The 9,180-nt window shown below is 46.5% G+C and overlaps 1 non-coding gene across 1 annotated transcript; it reads left to right on the top strand.

The window, feature by feature from the left end:
• Positions 1-478: 478 nt before the first annotated feature.
• LOC120361506 (U4 spliceosomal RNA) lies at positions 479-619 on the top strand. Its single transcript, XR_005577692.1, has one exon. It is a non-coding gene; the product is annotated as a U4 spliceosomal RNA (small nuclear RNA).
• The last annotated feature ends 8,561 nt before the right edge of the window (positions 620-9,180 follow it).

Here is a 9,180-nt window from a genome sequence, read left to right as displayed (position 1 = left end):
ACTGCAGCACTGTTCACAATAGCAAAGACTTGGAACCAACCCAAATGCTCATCAATGATACACTGGAGAAAGAAAACGTGGCACATATACACTATGGAATACTATGCAGCCATAAAAAGGATGAGTTCATGTCTTTGCAGGGACCTGGATGAAGCTGGAAACAATCATTCTCAGCAAACTGACACAAGCACAGAAAACCAAACACCGTATGTTCTCACTCGTAAGTGGGTGTTGAACAATGAGAACACATGGACACAGGGAGGGGAACATCACACACTGGGGCCTGTCAGGGGTTGGGGGAGCTAGGGGAGGCATAGCGGGGGGGTGGGGGAATTGGGGAGGGATAACATTAGGAAAATATCTAATGTAGATGACGGGATGATAGATGCAGTAAACCACCATGGCATGTGTATATCTATATAACAAACCTGCACATTCTGCACACGTACCCCAGAACTTACAGCGTAATAAAAATAAAAGCTTTGCTCAGTGGCAGTATCTTAGCCAATGAGGTTTATCTAAGGTGGGATCATTGCTAATCGAAAACTTTTCCCAATACCTCACCATGACGACTTGAAATATAGTCGGCGTTAGCAATTTTTGGTAGTCTCTACAGGGACTGAATCATCTTAGGTTAAAAATAAATAATAAATAAATAAAAGTAAAATTTAAGATTTTATAAAACCTTTTTCTGGTAATGGCCACTGTTGTCATTCCAACCCTAGCTATGTCAAAATCCGATTTAAGGAGAACGATGACCTCTAAAAGGAGACAAATTACAGCTAGCCCATAAATTAGTTAAGGAGCAACTAAAAGCCAGCAGTTGCAACTGTTTACAGCATCTTCCAAGGTGCCTGTAAGCAGCCACAACCCCTCAGCTGAACTAGCAAGCGTAATATCTGTGCATCCGTGTACTGTATTCATCTATCGCTGAGTCAAGGTCTGCAGGACAGACACCCCCGCAAGTGAAGACCCCAACAGTGGTGCTCCCAACATAAGGCAACCCCGACGATCTGGCTGTGGACATTATCTAATTTTAGTCTCACTAAGTCCCAAGAAGATGAGATAGTCCCAGTCTTTTTGACAGGTGAGGAAACCGAAACTGAGAGGTCATCTACGGGAGGGATGAAAACAAGCGCTCCGACCACACCCTGGCCTCCGTCACCATGGGATTCTAAGGGACAAGGCCAGGGGAGTGGCAGCATCTTCTGTCAACCCTATGTCTGTGACCCCACTTTGTGGTTTTAAATCCCACCGCTTGCCAACAGATTTGTCACCTGTTGTAAGGGCAGAATCCATTATTATTATCAATAGTAGTAATGGATAATTAAACGATAAATGCACTAATCTCATTAAGCCACTTATTTAATTAATTTATTTTAATTCATGTAATTAGTTAATATCATAATGTTTCCTTTCATCCAAAGAGAGCCTGCAGGCTTTCCAAGCATGATGTATTATGATTAATGGATTTTCACATGTTGAGAAGGCAGGGATTGGAGAATTGGCCGAAGTCAGAGTTGCCCAGTGGGGGGTCACTTAGCCCATGGAGAAGCCCACCGCTGTCTCTCAGATGACTGTTTTCCTACCCACAGGCACTAAGCTCTCACTGGCTTTCTTGACTTTGCACTTGCCTGGAAAGCCCTCTCCTTTTCTCCCTGAGTTGCAATACCACCCATCCTTCAAGACTCAGCTTAGGGGAAAAGTCACCTGACCTTTCCCACCTGGATTAGACAGCTCTCCTGAGATACTCTGTGTAGCACGTGTCACAACTATGGAATGTCCCTGCTTAAAAACAAATCCTTTGAGAGAAGGGGCTGGGTTATAACTACAACATCAGCAACCACAAACCCAGCCACCACTGTCATTCATTGAGCATCTATTCTGCACCAGGCATTTCCCCAAGCACATTGCAAAGACAGTCCCTTTCAGTCTTCACCCAACAGCAAACAGTGGGAATTGTTTCCTCATTTATTTTGGAATAAGGAAACAGAAACTTTAAGCAGTTAGATAACTTGCGCAGAGCCACCCACCAGAACCAGGATTCGAACTCATGTTCAGATGGTCCCAAAGCCTGAACCCTGAACTACCACGCCAGACATCTTACTTGTCTTTGCAGCCTCCACCCCTAGCACAGGGCCTGCTTACTAAATACTTGCACAATGAATGAATGCCCCAAATGACTTCTTAACAAATTTGGATCGCATAGTGAGAGAAACAAGAAGACCTTGTGACTGAAAGAGAATGGCAATGATAAGCTTAGAGGAATTCTGTTATTATGTTGATCTTTCATGGTAATATTTAAGGCCATTAAAATTTTCAATACTGTTGATGGAATTACATTTTACTCTAAGGCCTAAAACCACAAACAAACAAAAATAGTAATTCCATTAGTGGTTGAAAACGGTAATAATCCTGGTGAGTATGAATTTTATTGCTATAGCAACTGAAAAGCCCAGAAATGATAAATTAAAAGTTCTCACATGCTGTGAGGAGTATGTTTTCGTTGCCAATACTCCATCAAACATTATAATTCCATTAGTAGTTAAAAATTGTAATAATACCCTTGACAATAATTTTTATTGCTATACCTGTAAAACACAAAGATCAGAAATAATTTTGTCAACGGGAAAGTGGTGATCATAACTCAATGGTATTAGGGAGAAGCCTGTGGTTTGGTTTCAGTGTGACTAGCATCTAAATTTGGATCCTTAACACCTGAAACCGTGATTCAAAAGCTATTTCTAATTTAAGGCATTCCCCTCTTTCATTTCTAGTGTTCTCATGGCAAAGGAAGAATGCACTCAGAAGTAGGCTGATGGTGGCTCTGACCCTCCTTTGTGACTCATCCTGGTGCTCAGTCTTCTAATCTGTTAAATGGGACCAAATAGGCTCTATTTCAGTTTAGTCTAATACCTGGGGATACAGTCACGTTTTATAGAGATGGTGACCCTGACTACACAGAGCTTATGGTTTGGGGGGAAGATGGATATTATTTATTATCCACCACATTGAAAGGAGTGATTTTCAGGAGCTCCACCCAGAAGCCACCAAGAAGCTCCTCCACCCGCAACCCTGACGTAGGTGACTCTTAAGATGCTCCCCGTGGATGCTGCTTCCAGGCTCAAGCCTGTACACCTCCCTGGCTGCTGTGAAGAGCAATGTCCCTGGAGAGCAATACCTTCTTCCTCTTCCATGCTTATACTTCCCAGGAGCACTTTCCATTGGCTGACTCTGCCCCAGAACCATCTTGGGAAGGGCATTCTAGAAAGGCTTCCCAGAGGAAGTAACATTTAAGTTGAAAACCAAACGATGAGTAACACTTGGTTAGGGGAAAGAATAGAAAGGAGCTGGGGAGGGAGAGGAGAAGGAAAAAGAATCCCAGGTAGTGGGAACAGCATGTGCAAAGTAGAGCTGTGCTGTCATTAGCCACCTCTGGGGATCTCCTGCAACTCAGTAAAACTCCCCACTGGTGGGCTGGGAGTAGCGTGGGAATTGCACAGCGGTTCCTTAAATGTGGTGATGGAGTTTACTCCACCAATTTCATCAAGTGCAATCATAGTAGATTTCACCATGGTGCTTATAATTTGTTTTTTGGGGTTTGTTGTTGTTGTTGTTGTTGTTGTTGTTGTTGTTGTTTGAGATGGAGTCTTGCTCTGTCTCCCAGGGTGAAGTGCAGTGGTGCGATCTCAGCTCACTGCAACCTCCGGCTCCCAGGTTCAAGCGATTCTCATACTGCAGCCTCCCAAGTAACTAGGATTACAGATGTGTGCTACCAGGCCCAGCTAATTTTTGTATTTTTAGTAGCAATGGGTTTTCATGCTTGCCAGGCTGGTCTCGAACTCCTGACTTCGGGTGATCCACTTGACTTGGCCTCCCAAAGTGCTGGGATTAAAAGCGTAAGCCACCACATCCAGCAACTTACAATTTTTTATGAAAAATTCGCCATGAAGATTGCATCTCAGAGTGAATAGAATGGTGACTCATATTTCACAACTTATGTTTCTCATCTAATTTGTTTTTGACGGTCTCGTCATATTTTTGACAAGTAAATAACTTTTCCCTCTCCTTGGGATTTAAGGTCATGCAGCCTCTACAACTCCTCCCATCTACATTGCTTCTATATTCTACCATCGTCTAGCTCATGATTATAAAAATATTTAGAAGAAAGAATAAACAAAACCCGGTCTTTGGAGGTAGTGTGGAGAGGGGGAACAAGGAAATCATGGCTTCCATTTTAAATATATGGATTTTGTGAGACACTGGAGACATCCAAGTAGGGATGACAAGGGACAATTTATATATTGGTCTGGAACCCAGGAGAGAGAGCAGGTGGGTGCAGGTGGCAACTGAAGGCATGGCAGCAGATGAGAATGTAGTGAGGAAGAGCAGAGGAGGCAGCGTGGAGCTTTGAGGAACATCAACATTCAGTGCCTGGTAAAGGATGCTCAACTGTAACGGAGAAGACCAGGGACAAGCGTCCAGAGAACTAGGAGCTGAGCCAGGACACTCTAGTATCAAGTAAGCCAATAGAGAGCTGTTGCAAGAAGGAGATAGGTCTGAAAGCGTCCATGACTTTAGCAACGTGGAGAACATCCATGATGCCCTCCATGAGAGCTTTTTGTCGGAGATTGTGGGGAAGAATCCAAACAGGAGTGGGTTGAGGAGGGAGAGGATGGGGAGAAGGAACAGAGACCATGAGTATAGGCGACTTTGAAGAAGTATGGCAGCCAAGCGGAGGGGCAGGCGAACGCAGCTGCAAGGGAGTGTGGGGCCAAGGTGGTTGTGGTGGTGGTTGTGTTTCAAAACACAGGTGGAATTTAAGCATATTTTAAAGATCCAAGACGGCAAAATGCGGAGGTGGGAAGGCAACTAAAGCAAAGCTAAGCTAAGGCAAGGGAGGTCCACGGGAACGTCGGGAGGGTCGGTGGCAAAACTTAAGGAGATGCTTGTTCCTTAAAGGGCAGGGCCAGTGTTTACCCAACGCTGAGACCATGTGCCTCCTTAATTGTGCCTCCTAGAAGCCTGACTGACTTCACCCTCACCAGAGCCCAGAACTGAGATCCTGGAGTCGTTGAGGTGACAGCTTCAGAGCACAAGGGTGACTCTCAGAGTGTTACCCTTTTCCAAAAAAAGAAAAGTAATAACCAAACTTACAGGACTTGGAAGCTTTAAAGAACTCTAGGGTGACTCTCAGAGTATTACCCTTTTCAACTTGACAAGGAAAGTTATAACCAAACTCTCCAGAGGCCACCTCCTACTATGGCTTTTCAGGTCTCTAGCTGTGAAACACACATGGAAGTCCAATACGTAAAACAGGAAATGCCGATGATTCTAGTGGAATCTGGGAGCCAGGAGCCTTGAGCTCTGACAGCTGCAACATCCAGGTCCACAGAGAGCTTGCAATGAGTGGATCATAGTTTGCAAACCTCTGGGCTGGTTCAAGATGTCCAAGGAGTCATTTGTGAATTCACTCCGACTTTCAGTGCAGCCTCTGAGGCTGTGGGGGACGCTCAGCAAAGGGAAGTCCGGTAACAGCCTTGCATCTGCAGAATCATCTCAGTTTCATAGGTGGACTTTACTTCAACTAACCTGACACATTTAAATCAATTTATCTCTGCCCTGCCTTGTTCCCCAAAGGATTTGAGGTAGTGTACAAAGATACACATGAGACACAAGATAAAGTACCTAATGACATCAACAAGGAGATGGTAAAATACGCAAAGGGAAGTTAAAGGAAGAGAGGCTGAGATCTGGGATTTGCTCAGAGTCCTGCCCACCTGCTGCAAAGTGGTCACAGATGTGACTCTAAGTTTTCTAACAATTAAAACAAACAATGCATCTAGCTGAGGAAGGCCAGATGACTGAGGATTCAATTGCCCATTTCAAAACACCACCATCAAGAAGATTTAAGTTAGAGCCACGAAAGTAGAATTTGATTTGCAAAATTTTAATTTACTCCCGACGTTCTAAGCATGTTCCCAAGGTGGAAAGCAAGGTAATTTATCATAGAGGAGGTCTGACCCGATGTTTACTGGTAGAACTACCGGGAGTTAAAAGAGCCAGTTAGTGTCTACTGACTCCTCTCTTCCAGAATGTTCTGGGTCCTTGAGATACAAGTTTAGAGGCATGACAAGACCAGAAGGTGCAGCTCAGGACAATTGTCTCTGGGGTGCTGAGAGGCTGGGGGTCTGTGTGTGACAGGAGCACTTCGTTGGTTCTAAAGGCTCAGCCAACCTTGTTGACTCCAGGAATTCACCCAGGAGCCTTGGCTCTTAATATAGTCTCCTAAGTACACTTTCTCCTATAAAGCAATATTTTCCACTATATTTATTCATGAATTATTTTACTCATGTCTAACATATGCCATTTATTTTCACATCCATTATCTTAATCCTCAGACAAGCTTGTGGGCAAAGTAGAAATGATCCTTCCCATTTTATAGATGGGAAAGTTGAGGCTTAAAGAAGTTAAAATAACTAATCCAGGGATTCACAGCCAGTAAGCGGTAGAGCTTAGCTTTAAGCCAAATCTCCTGACCCCCAGCCTGGTGTCTTTTGCACTGTATCATGGAACCATCTGAGCTGAAGACATCAAGGCTGAGGATTAGAGACTGCTAGTGGCTACCAACCCAGCTGATACCCGGGAACCAGGAAAAGCTGACCAGGGACCAAGAGGCTTGTAGGAGTGAAAAGGCAGTCTGCTGTCTTCAGACAATGAGAGCAGAATTAGTGTCCTTGTGTGCAAAATTCAAGCAAGAATCTCTCCTTTTCAGGTTTGCTATTGTTTAGAGCCACCATGTACATGTGTGCAGGCCGTGCACTGCACAACTCTAGAGGGTACCATTCACAGCAGCAGCAGCAGCAGCATGGATTCGTATTTTACTATTTCAGTCTTCAAGCGGGTAGCAAGAAAGCGTACCAAAGAGTAGGCATCTTTTCCTCATTTGCACACAGATGCCCAGTGTCAGTAGGAGTGCTGCTGTGTGCCTTACAGGGGTACATTTAGGGGCTGGCACAGAGAAAGCCCTTGATAAATGCTAGCTTCCCATTTCTTATTCTGTAATATGAGGACCGTCCAACTTACTCAACCTGCCTTACCGTGCAGTTTTGAAGATCAAATTAAATAATTTTAATAAAATAAAATAATTGAAAGTGTTTTGGTAGACACACTGGGCCACTGCTGAGCACAAGTATAAGGGATTAATGGTTTGGCCAAGGAAGTCGAGGGGAGGCCCTTGCACCGAGGCACCGAGACACCAAGGCGAGGTCGCAATCCATTCAGGGAACAGGTTATGTGCTTCTGGCGGAGTCGGGGCCAGGGCCGCTGTGCCAAGCAGAGGGGGCTCTGACACTCACTCTCAGAGGAGACAGGGAGAAGCAGAGGTTCCCCGGACCCTCACGTAAAAGCAGTTTGCAGGGAGGGAGGAAGAGAAGGGGAAGCATAGTGCCCTCCGACAGCGGACGACGCAGAAAGCGACAAAAAATGAAAGAGAAATGAGCGGGAGAGGGGTGAAGAAAGAGAGCAGGGTGGCCAGAAAACACAGAGAGAGCGCAGGGTGAGATGGTAAGAAGGGAGGAGGAAGGGGAGAGAGGGGCCTGAGAAAGACCCAGGGAAGACATGAGCGAGTGTGTGTGTGTGTGTGTGTGTGTGTGCGCGCGCGCACGTGTGCAGGTGAGGGGCAGGGGGGACAGGAGAGGAAAGAAGATGGCCCTGGAGGAAAAGAGAGGGAAAAGGAGAGACAGATTGAGACAGGAGTTCGAATCCCAGCTCTGCTGTCCTGTCTCTGGAAGGTCCCTTCACATTCCTAGTCTGTTTCCTCAAGCTTGAAGTGTGGATAATCATCTTTCCTTCTCCCTGCCCGCCCCCCACGCTTCCCAGTGCCACCCGCTCCTTGGACTGCCGCAGGCACCAGGAGATGACAGATGTCAGCCTTTGCAGTTTGGCTGATGGGAGGAAGGTCACTATGTTCCTGAGAAAAGTGAGTTTTTCCACTCAGCCTGGTGGGCTTCATGCAGCCTCTTGTTCAACTGGGCTCAAGTCCCAGTGCCTGTTATGGGGTCTGGTGAGAGGACCACAGATGGGGGCTTGGTCTGGATCTAGGGGAGCTAGATTCCTTACACCGCTTCCTTTCACCAAATGGAAAAGCCAATTCCGGGATGTGTTCTCTCAACCTACCCTGAAACTCTCAGACAGCCCTTGGGTGCCTTCCTTATGTGGGTTCCCCCACACCAGGACATTTTTGGGACTCAGGAGTTGTTGACAAGGAGGTATCTGTGGAATCGAAGCCTTAGAAACCGGATGGCAGTGGCTGGCACATCTCCCCTCTTTTCTGAGTGTGAAGAGGCCATAAAACAATTAGAGCTCCGAGTTGTTCTCCCAGCAGAGCAGGGCGGGTGTCTCTGCCTTGAGTGTAATCAGCACCACGATAAGGGCTCCCCTGCAACTGTAGGAGAAGATAGGCTGCCCCATAAACCTGGGTCACCAGCAGGGCATGAGGGTGAAAAGGTAAAGGGAGGAGCCGGTGGCACCGCAGGCTGTCCCAGGGAAAATCTTCAGCTAGAATTCTGACCTGATGGGGGAGGGCCGCAGGCATCTCAGCCTGAGTACCTTCTTCCACTGTGGGGCTTGTCCCAGACTTGGGGAAGGTGCCTGGCGAGTGGGCATCAGAGATTAACCCACTTCTCACCAACAGCCAGGATTGAATTTAAGTCTGGAGTCAAGGGGACAGGCAGATCATTTGTCATTGAGCCATTTCTGTCCTGAGTCTGAGCCTCTGCCACCCTGCCCCTCCTCCAGGGCCAACTAGACCACCACTACCTTTCCCCTGCTGCCCTTCATCCAGCCTCAGGAGCCACAGGGGTCTCCAGGACTCTGCTCTAGCTACAGTCTGCATCAGCCCCTCTTGGACAGCGCCCAGGTCCTGCCGGTGGTTAAATATTCTGCATGCCTCCCCTGCTAGCAACGCTGATTTCCAGAGAGTGAAGCTCTTAGAGGAGAATGGCTCCATCTGTATTTGAAAGCAGGAGGGCCAGGGAGAAGACAGAAGAAGGAACAGCCCTTTCGCATTCCGACTGTGCCTTTCGTCAAACGGTTTCTCTCATTGAATCCTAACCGCAGGGAGGTGGCACTGCTCCTTGAGAGTAACGAGGAGGAGAAAGTCATTTACCAAATTTCCTT

This window comes from Saimiri boliviensis, chromosome 21, assembly GCF_048565385.1.
Source record: "Saimiri boliviensis isolate mSaiBol1 chromosome 21, mSaiBol1.pri, whole genome shotgun sequence".
NCBI lineage: Eukaryota > Metazoa > Chordata > Mammalia > Primates > Cebidae > Saimiri > Saimiri boliviensis.
Note: the sequence above shows the minus strand (reverse complement) of the source record. Positions and strands in the feature narration are given on the sequence as shown.